This window comes from Sus scrofa, chromosome 16, assembly GCF_000003025.6.
Source record: "Sus scrofa isolate TJ Tabasco breed Duroc chromosome 16, Sscrofa11.1, whole genome shotgun sequence".
NCBI classification, from domain to species: Eukaryota; Metazoa; Chordata; class Mammalia; order Artiodactyla; family Suidae; genus Sus; species Sus scrofa.
This window is the reverse complement of record NC_010458.4, coordinates 9,106,653-9,117,957: the sequence shown is the minus strand read 5'-3', so window position 1 is coordinate 9,117,957 and position 11,305 is coordinate 9,106,653. Positions and strand designations below refer to the sequence as shown.

Genomic DNA, 11,305 nt, shown 5'->3' with positions numbered 1-11,305 from the left:
CGTTGCTGAGCCCATCCAGACTGTACAAATTCTTAAGAATCTGGCAGGTAGGTGTGGAGATCTACTACTCATCTTTTAGCCACTAAGACAGTCTGGTATGTAAGTTCCCCTGCTTATTAAACCTGCCCCCTCCTATCTTTCCTTGCCTGCCGTGTGCCAGGGCCAGTTTTCGAACCAAGATTAAGTTGATCCCAAATTCTCTTTTTAATTTTTATTTATTTATTTTTCCCCTGGGTAGTATCTGGGGAATAAAACAGTCTGGTCTTCAGTGGTTCACCTGTGCTTCTTTATGACAGTCAATTATGGCAGATGAACAGTGAATGTGTCACTTTAAGAAGAAAATCTTAACCTTGAACAGATATATCAGGTGTGAAATGCTCTGTTTGATACATTCAGAAGGCTCCTTTGGTAGATTTTTGCTATAAAATTGAAAAACATTTTACACACTGAAGTCTGACTCGGGCTCTAGTTCAATAATATCTACAAACCTCACCTCTTTCCTTTTGAGAAAGAAAATAGTACATCACTATTTTTCTAGGATAAAATGAATAACTTTTAACACCCATCAGTATAACAAGAAATTCTTTAATTGTTCCAAGCAATAGAGGCTCCTGAAGCCACTGTTGTTTCTAGAAAAGAAAAAAAAAAAAGTTAGTGTGCATAATTTTGCTCCTGTATTTTTCCATGTATTTGAATAAGAAAGACTTTGTATCACATATGCAACTCTGTGGTAGTTCCTAAATGATGATGGATAGCAGGTGTGTAATTACAAATTAACATCAAGCTAGTTAAGAAGAGCTAGTTTTTAAAATGTAAAAATCTGCCATCATACTAAGCTGGCTTTGAGCCTCTGCCCTCTCTATCCCTATCTCTAACGGGAGATGAAATAATGAAAAATACTTGGCTAAACTGCTGGGTAAACTCTTCCTGTTTGTACCACACTTGCAAAAGACTCTTGGGACTAGCAGTGGAATCCTTCCTATTGATTGGCTGGTTAAATAGAGGACTATTAGCTTCAGACAGGCTAGATTGATTATACAGCAGCAGCGAGAGCTGAGCTTTAGAGCTGAGCACACTGTCCGGGTGCAGAGGAGAGAGAGGGGAGCGCGGTGGGAGGGAGGGAGGCAGGGCACGTTCCATCGCATCGCTGTGTGACCGCTGCTGCCCATCGCCTTGCATCGCAGCAACCTCGGTCAACAACTTACTGAGGTTCCTTTTCTTTTGCAAGAGGATGTCAGCTCAGAGCCTCAGCAAGAAATAACAGGCTTCACCTTGGAATAGTTCATTCACTCCTGCTTCATTAAAGAGGATTTTGAAAAGAAAACCGAAACCAAGTCCCCTTTCCAGCCCCACTTTGTTCCAGAATTGAACAGAAACAGTTTTCTGCTCCAGGTAAGAAAATTGCATTTTTATCTTTGGATTTATCTTTTAGTTGTATATAGTAAAATACAGCCTAGCTTTGCATGCTTTAAAAACTGAGTTTGCAGTGATGTAGTAAAGTTCATACAGTACATGGGCACGTGGATTTAGAAATGTGTTCATGCATATTTATATGAACATGTTTGCTCTTTTATCTCTGGGTACACATAAGTTTTTGTTTATTTTATAAGATCACTGGAATATAAGTTTAGGAGCAGATAATCTGGATGAAGAAGAGAAATAAGCAATGACCACATTAAAAAGAGCATTTTGGGTGACAGCCTTAAAATATGTTCACATATATGGTTCTTAGCTATTAAAGAACTTTGAAAAATAATAGTAAAGGATGAGAGGACCATTACTGCATTAAATGTCTACCCTTATGTTTCATGCAGGCATAGAAGCTTCTGTGTGCTTTTCAGTGATTGTCAGTGGTGATTTTTTTCCCCCTAAATCTTTTGATTGCAGTCTTAACTCTTCAGCATAAACATGATATGTCTTAAATGATGTGACATCAGACTGCCATCTTATTATGGCTAAATTATTGATAGCTGGCATTTGGTTTTAAGAAAGTACTGCGCTAAGGCAAAGAAACATGACTCTGGAGATGAGCTAGAGCTGCAGTTCCGTCAATTAATGATTTAAGTGTCAATGATTGTATGTTCTGGTAAAGTATCTGAATATATTGGAACTTTGCACATATTAAATTCTCCACTGGGTACAGGAATTTTTCATGTTTCTAAGAATAGTGATAGGATGAAAAAAGAATAATGGTTTGGAGTGATGCAGTACTGATGTATTTGGTTAACCTTAGGTTTATAGGTCACACGGGTTGACTGCTAAAGAGACAGCATTGTGATAGCAGACAAAAAGGATTCATTTCTTCCTTGCTAGAACTAAAGTGGTTGTGAGATTTTTGATGGCAATTTATTTGCTTTTGGATCAATGAAGTGAGATACTGTATCCCAAGAGCTGTTCTGATTGTCCTTTCAAGTTTCCTGAGTCACTACTCTAATCAAAACCAAGCTTCCATCTGTGATAAGTCCACAAAACTTTTTAATATGTTGTACAATGTTTCAAAAGAGAACACAATCAGCCAACATTCTTGGGTGCCAATGTAGCAGGTGTTCTACACATTACCTACTTCAAACGGTGTATTTGCATGTGTATCACTCGTGCTTGTATTTTAAACGTAGCTACATATTGGAAGAGCACAACTTTTCATGATAATATGTTTTGTCTTCTAAATGTGAAATAAAATTTTCATGTTTTATAATAATATAAATATTTCTATTTATAATAACCATATCAGAAAGGAATGATTATATCATTATTATCCATTTTTGAAATTGCAGTTTGACTGAAGGAATAGAAATGTGTTAGAGAATGTGGAATTTTTTAACTTTAAATAAAGTTACTTGAAAAATATACACTTACTTTGGGGATAAGTATTTGAGAAATTTTAATGCTAAACTATGGACTGAGGAAGATGGCAGGGACTGTAACATTTATGTATATATCAGCAATATTATATCAAATCCACATACAATATTTGTTTTAAATTTATTTTAATCTTGCTTAATCATTGCTTAGCATATTTTATTATGCTAACTTTTTGTGCAACTTATCTGAAAGAGTGTTTTAATTCTCCCATTTTTTTGTTTATGGAAATAATGATATCTCATCAAGGATATACTTAGGGTTTAGCTAATTAGTCTAATAATTTCCATATTTCATACACAAAATTATTTTTAAGATCATAATTTTTGTTGCAACAATTTTAGTATCAGGGCTTTTTATACAGTAGAGTTTCCTTATAGCACTTATTTATGGGTTGTATTGAGGTATATGCAATAAAGAAAATTAATTCTCAATTGCATTCAGTGATTTTATGAGACCATTAAAACTTTAGCATGGAAAGATTTAAATTGTCATCCTTTACTTTTCCCCATGAATAGACATGTTTTTTCCTTTAAAAGGACTTTTCAAATAATTTCTTCAACCATATGCCTCTTGTACTTAGACATTCTACTTAGCTTACCCTCAGTATTGCTGTGCTTTGTTTTTTTATCTTAATTCCATATTTACTCCTATGAGAAATTTGATTCCCCATCTTCTTCATACGAAATGGTATCATGATTGAGAAAAAAAAAGTCAAAAGTCAAGTTCTTTAAAAATAATATTTCACACTTCCCAACCATGTAATTAAAGTCTCCTGCAATTGAGATGAGTGTTTCTCAGCAACGATGATTCAGGCAGACAAGTGACCTAGCAGTTGTGCATGGAAGCTTCAGTCTGAGTCTGAAATGATTGTTCAGCTTAGGAATTTTCACTTTTCTCTGAATCTTTGAGAGGGCTCCATTTGACCTTTGATTCAACTTTCCATTCACTTCCATAGTATCAGATATCTTTCCTGATTCTCATTTCAGCCATAGCAAACCAACAAGAACTGAGAAAGTGCAACCCATTTTGTTTTTACAGATATCTGAGCCATTAGGGGGCTCTTTCTTCCTGTGTTATACTCAGCAAACTGCTGAGAGAGGTTATACTGCTTTCTTAGAGTTATTTCCCTGTTTTTAAAATGTTGAATGCTGCTTGAAGTAGGTTTCTCCTATTCCCCCCCCAAATAAACATTTTAGATAAATAAGAATTCTTTATTTTCATGGGAAAGTGGATTTATCTTATGCTTGCTGAATTTTTTCTCTTTCAAATGTTCAAATATTCTTGTATATAAAAGGTTTAATATTTGAAAATAACAAAGGCGTCAAATGTTAAAATGACTGATTTTAGGCAAATACAAGGATTATGTGTTATGTGACTAGCATCATAAGAAATGTTAAAATAAGGAAAAAATGAAGGAAAGAAACTTCTTTTACGATTGTCAGCAAATATCTGTGAACCACATAGGTAGAATAAGTGACTCTGGGCTCACATGCAGTTTGCTTTCAGGAGAAGAAAACAGCGAGGAGCTAAGAGAATATTACCTTTTTTCCACAAAAAATAGATGTGGAGGAATTAAAAGTAATAGGATGGTTTTACTATTCATACACGTGGAAGAAATGCATTTTTAAATAACCCCCCAAAATTCTTCCTCATGCTGTAGGATTTTTCATAAATATACACAGAGGCTGATGCAAGAGCTGATTATGGGGGAAAGGGTGTTTCCTGTATCAGTTCTGAAAGCCTTATTATATCTTAAATGACACTGTAGGCTTTCTTAATAAATGGAAACATTCCTCCATCTCCATAGAGTTAAAGTTGTCCACTGACTACAGGGCTTGTTTTGGGATTAGTCAACACTCAGTTATATCTCTGTGCAAAAGTTAGTGGGCCTAGGCTTTTCATCACGTGATGGCAACTCCAGGGAATGAGAAATATGTGACATCCACTTTCTGAGAGATATTAATTTTGGGAAGTGAAAGAAGGAAAGGGATTCTGCACAATGAATCATGGGATTCCAATCCTTTATTGAAAGGTTCACTGACTTATCAGGGTGAAAGAGTAGCTACTTAAATAAAAAGGGAAAGTGGAAATCATATCCACATTTCCTTTACCGGTATTTTTAAAGTAAATTGACATAACTCAAAAGGAGTGAATTTTGAACTCAAGTACTATAACATATATAGCTGTTTGGTAACCATTCCGAATATACCTGGGATAGTCTGGTATACAGGCTAATACAGTTATTTCTTACACAATTACATTTTATTTATGTGAGGTATAGAGTAGTAAGTTCTGAGTGGGAATCCTAATGCTACAGCTTGATGGAATCAGTATGAAAAATATCTTAAGAAATTTAAATTTCCATTTTTAAAAGAGAATGTCTTTTGTGTTTAAAGTAGGACAATATTGGAGATGGGAAAAAAAGCTAAAATTGAAAATAAGACAAAGAAATGAAAATGCAGTGATTGCACATGAATTTTTTTAATGTTGCAAATTTTTATCCAGAACTAAGAGATAAATATAATGATGCAAGTTAAATATTCATGTTTTCTATCTAATGGTTAAGAAGTAAAAATACCACTGAATGTCCTTTCTATACCTCCACAATATGAGGACAAATCTCTGTGGAGATGTGAAAAATACATATGTTTATATTTGCTGTTGTTTTTGCTGTTAACAGTGAAGTTAACACTTTTCTAACAATGAATTACACTTTTCTATAAAATCATTCCTGAACCACTTTGTCTTTGTGAAACTATGTGTGTAAATTATTGGGTGAGAATACCTGTATATGTAGATGGATAGAGTTTTCATAGAGTTTGAATAACATAAAAATATAATCAGTCTATACTGTGTGACATGATTTGTGGTCTCTACCATCCATTTCCACTTTACTAAGTTATCCTCACTGTATTCAGATGCTTCCCTGCTGTGGTACACACACATACCTGGCCAATATGTTTACCTCTAGCTATGTTCTGTTAGAATTAGCTTAGATGTGACATTAGATTGCTCCATATTATGCCTCTTCTAATGAGCATTATTTCATGTCCATTAGAACGGTCTTGAGTCATGTAACTGAATCCTTAAATATTGTTGTTTACCAAATTCCAGTTACTCTATAAATAGCGAATGAGAGTTACTGAGAATAATGGAAGATAATGTATTATACACTCTATTAATCATAGAATGGATAAGGTATAGGGAGAAATAATGGTGAACTTTATTACCTTTCTAAAGGTATACAAGTAGCACTCATGCCAAGTAATCCATTCTCACCTGTGATTGGTAGAAATAAAGGGAGAGAAGATACAGCAGCAAGACATAGTATATAAAAATCACCTTTTAAATAGACCTGGCAAATGGGCTTCAAACTATACATATCTATTTTTTAATTATAAAATTAAATTTTTAGATTACTTTTAGCTTTACTGAAAACCTGAGAGGAAAAAACGTAGACTTCTTATATACTCCCTCACTTCCATCACCCCCCCCACCAACTAATAAGTTTCCTCCCTCAACCCTGCTAGTTTCTCTTGTTGATAACATCTGGAACTTTCATAACATCTGGTTATGATGAATGAGCCATTATAGATAAAATATTATTTTTTTGTCTTTTTTTTTTTTTTTTAAGGGCCGCCCTATGGCATATGGCAATTCCTGGCCTATGCCACAGCCACAGAAATAGCAGATCTGAACCTCCATCCTCATGGATCCTTGTCAGATTCATTTCTGCTGAACCATGATGGAACTCCCTAATAAAATAGTATTAACTAAAGTCCATAATTTACATTAGAGTTCAGTTTTTGTATTGGACATTCTATGGGTCTGGGCAAATGCATAATGAAATATATCCACCCTGAAGAAAAGTTTCACTGCTCTAAAATTCTCCTGTGTTCCACCTATTTATTTTTCACTTGCTCACTCCCTACCTCAGCTCTTTTTACTAACTGCACACTTTTATCTTTACAAGAATGGCATATAGTTAGAATCATACAGTATTTTAGCTTTTCTGACTGTCTTTGATTGTCTTCTTTCACTTGCAATATGCATTTTAAGTTCTTTTTTGTCATTTGGAAGATTGATCTCATTTATGTTTATTGCTGAATAATATTCTTTTGCATAGAAAAACTGCAAATTGTTTATCCATTTATCTACTTAGGGACATCTTAGTTGCTTCCAAGTTTTGGCAATTCTGAATGAAGTTGCTATAAACATATAGGTAGAAGTTTTTTGTGTGAACATAACTTTTCAATTTACTGAGTAAATACCAATGAGTGTGATCATTTGTTCATATGATGAATGTGTTTAGTTTTTATAAGAAGCCATCAAAATACCTTCCAGAATGGTTGTACCATTAGCATCCCCATCAGCAATGAATGAGAGTTCCTGTTGCTCCCAGTCACACATACACATATATATTCCTTTTTCTCACATAATCATGCTTATTTACATAATTATACTTTCCGGAATTTGGTGTTGTCAGGATTTCAGTCATTCTCACAGGTATATAGTATATCTCATTTTTTTTTTGACATATACTTTTTATTGGTAATAACTGCTTATGCCATTTTGAGGATCTTCAGGAAACTTCTGTAATCAATTAGTGTATTTTGGGGGAGGAGAGGGTAATCCATTGTTGTAATTTACATTTGCTTTTCACAATTTAGGGTTCTGGTGGATTGAACTGTATGAATTAGAGCAATCAAATAATTCAATCCTACATTTGTCAGTAATCAGATTATAACAATTTTCTCTTTTTCAAGCACTATGATTGAATTAAGGGGCATAAGGAGCTATGAAGCTCAGAAGCTATCATCACTTAGACTTTGTTGTATGTCAAAAATCATACACAAAAATCATAGCTTTGTTGTATTTCAAAAATTGGACTGTAAGAGCATCCAATCCAATTTCTCCTCTTTCTTTGCCTTTCTATTTTGTACCTTCTAGCCATATATCTACTGTGGGAAAAAATGTCTGTCTTCATATGACTTATGAGAGAAAAAACAAAATACTCAGGCAGACTGACGTTTTTCCTAATCTGACCATGGCCAGTTTCTGAGATCACTGGTGATTACTCTGAGCTCAAGCTAAGCTGTATTTTCACTTTTTCCAAGGTACTTTCTCTCAACTCACAACATTTACCTACAGTAGTCTTGCTGATTTGACTCGTCTTCCTTATATTCTCTACCAATTCAAATATTACCAATCTTTCTTCAAATTCTTATTAATTCCTCTACTAATAATCACAAAAGACCTTGCATTGTTAACTAAACATGGATTGTATCTTTATTATATCCTTCTATGTAAACGATATGATTTAGAAAGAGAAAGAAAAATCCTTTTGTATTTTTTTGCAGTCCTTAAAGTACAATGTTCGTAGTATTTATTAATGCCTGTTCATTGAAAGGGTATATCAAAACATTAATTCTTATAATTATGTATATATACTATTGGTTTTTTAATGATTTTTATTAAATATTGGCTTTTTAAATGATTTTTATTTTTTCCATTATAGATGGTTTACAGTGTTCTTTCAATTTTTTACTGTACAGCAAGGTGACTCAGTCACACATACACATATATATTCCTTTTTCTCACATAATCATGCTCCATCATAAGTGAGTAGGCATAGTTCCCAGTGCTAGACAGCAGGCTCTCATTGCTTATCCATTCCAAAGGCAATAGTTAGCATGTATTAACCTGAAATTCCCAGTCCATCTCATTCACTCCCCCTCCCCTTTGGTAACCACAAGTCTGTTCTCCATGCTTATGATTTTCTTTTCTGTGGAAAGGCTCATTTGTGCCATATATAGATTCCAGATATAAGTGATATCATATGGTATTTGTCTTTCTCTTTCTGACTTCACTTAGTATGAGAGTTTCTAGTTCCATCCATGTTGCTGCAAATGACATTATTTTGTTCGTTTTTATGGCTGAGTAGAATTTCATTGTGTATATATACCACATCTTCTTAATCCATTCATCTGTTGATGGACATTTAGGTTGTTTCCCTGTTTTGGCTTTTGTGGATAGTGCTGCAGTGAACATACAATGAATATGTCTTTTTCAAGGAAAGTTTTGTCCAGATATATGCCCAAGAGTGGGATTGCTGGATCATACGGTAGTTCTATATTTAGTTTTCTGAGGTACTGCCATACTTTTTTCTATAGTGGTTGTACCTATTTACATTCCCACCAACAGTGAAGGAGGGTTCCCCTTTCTCCATACCCCGTCCCTCATTTGTTATTTGTGGACTTATTAAAGATGGCCATTCTGACTGGTGTGAGATGGTAGTTTTGAGTTTCATTTCTCTAATAATCAGTGATGTTGAGCATTTTTTCATGTGCTTGTTGGCCATCTGTATATCTTCTTTGGAGAAATGTCTATTCAGGTCTTTTGCCCGTTTTTCAATTGGGGTTGTTGGCTTTTTTGCTGTTGAGTTGTATAAGTTATTTGTATATTTTAGAGATTAAGCCCTTGTCAGTTGCATCATTTGAAACTATTTTCTCCCATTCTGTAAGTTGTCTTTTTTTTTTTTTCTAATGGTTTCCTTTGCTTTGCAAAATCTTGTCTGTTTGATTAGGTGACATTTTTTTATTTTTGCTTTTATTTCTGTTGCTTTGGGAGACTGACTTAAGAAAACATTTGTAAGGTTGATGTCAGAGAATGTTTTGCCTATGTTCTCTTATAGGAGTTTGATTGTGTCTTGTCTTACATTTAAGTCTTTAAGCCATTTTGAGTTTATTTTTGTGCATGGTGTGAGGGTGTATTCCAGTTTCATTGATTTACATGTGGCTGTCCAGTTTTCCCAGCATCACTTGCTGAAAAGACTTTCCCATTTTATATTCTTGCCTCCTTTGTTGAAGATTAATTGACCTCCTTTATTTCTGGATTTTCTATTCTGTTCCATTGTATGTCTGTTTTGGTACTAGTACCACACTGTCTTGATTACTGTGGCTTTGCTTTTTTGTTCTATTCTATTTTTGTCTGTGTCTTTTTTAGTGTCGCACCAGCGGCATATGGAGATTCCCAGGCTAGGAGTCTGATTGGAGCTGTAGCCACCCCATGGTCACAGCAACACAGGATCTGAGACACCCCAGCCTACGGCAATGGATTACTGTGGCTTTGTAATATTGCCTGAAGTCTGGGAAAGTTATGCCTCCTGTTTGGTTTTTGTTCCTCAGGATTGCTTTGGCATTTCTTGGTCTTTTATGGTTTCCTATAAATTTTTGGATTGTTTGTTCTAGTACTGTGAAAATTGTCATGGAAAAAAAATTCCAAAAAAAACAAACAAAAAAACAAAACGGAGTTCCTGTCGTGGCATAGTGGAAATGAATGAGACTAGGAACCATGAGGTTGTGGGTTTGATCCCTGCCCTGCCTCAGTGGGATAAGGATCTGGCATTTCCATGAGCTGTGGTGTAGGTTGCAGATGATGCAGCTTGGATCTGGTGTTGCTGTGGCTCTGGTGTAAGCCAGCGGCTACAGCTCTGATTAGACCCTTAGCCTGGGAACCTCCATTTTCCGCGGGTGCGGCCCTAAAAGGACAAAAGACAAAAAAAAAAAAAAAAAAAAAAAAAAGAAAATTGTCATGAGTAATATGATAGGGATTGCATTGAATCTGTAGATTGCTTTGGGTAGTATGGCCATTTTTATAATACTATTTTTTCCAACCCAGGAGCATGGAATATCTTTCTATATCTTTGAATCCTATTTAATTTCCTTGATTAATTTTTTAATAGTTCTCAGCATATAAGTCTTTCACCTTCTTATTAGTATAAATAATAAGATTTATAAATAATTTTTGAAAATTCATGTCTCCAATATCCTTACTTCTTTTTCCCCCCTTTTGATTTAAAAGAGAAAATTCCAGTTGATGGAGAGGTCTTTGTGTGTTAATTCTAATACTAAGGTATATAACTATAAAACTTGTACTCACATCACTTATGCTCTGCACCTGCTCTCTGTCTACCCATTGGAATAACATGCAGTTTATATTATGCATGTTGTATGTCTCTTACAGATAGAAAGTTCTGTGGGTGAATATAGGGTCATTATACAGTGTGTATTATTAAAGGCCCCTCAGAAAACAAAATTTAAGGTATTTGGTAAAACACATTAAGGCAGAGAGTACTTGCTCCCTTTTGGGGCATTGATTTGAATTTAAAATGTATTGAAAGGAGAGTGAAGCAATTGAACTATTTTGTGAGCATGCTAATTAAATTTTGGAAGGTCTCTTGAAACAATGCACAGATAAAGGTCTATCTGAAACATAAATAAAACCACCAGTCTCTGAAGAGTTCCTGTGAAAGAACAGATAGGAAAAAGTATTTAAAACACCATTGTTTTCTCTGTAATCATCTCCTTTTCTGTGTGTGGATATGTGTCTTGGTGTATTTATAGCTTGTAAATTGGCTTATATTCTGAAATGCTCTTTTCTG

At 34.6% G+C, this 11,305-nt stretch overlaps 1 protein-coding gene across 6 annotated transcripts in view; it reads left to right on the top strand.

Annotated features, from left to right (window-relative positions):
- CDH18 (cadherin 18) overlaps nucleotides 912–11,305 on the top strand; it is a 1,026,794-nt gene continuing 1,016,400 nt past the window's right edge. For 4 of the 6 annotated variants that reach the window (XM_021076964.1, XM_021076965.1, XM_021076966.1 and 1 more), the window contains exon 1: nucleotides 912–1,392. The gene's annotated coding sequence lies outside the window, so the exon portion shown is untranslated. The remainder of the gene's footprint in view (nucleotides 1,393–11,305) is intronic. The other 2 variants (XM_021076971.1, XM_021076969.1) reach the window with 2 other exon arrangements.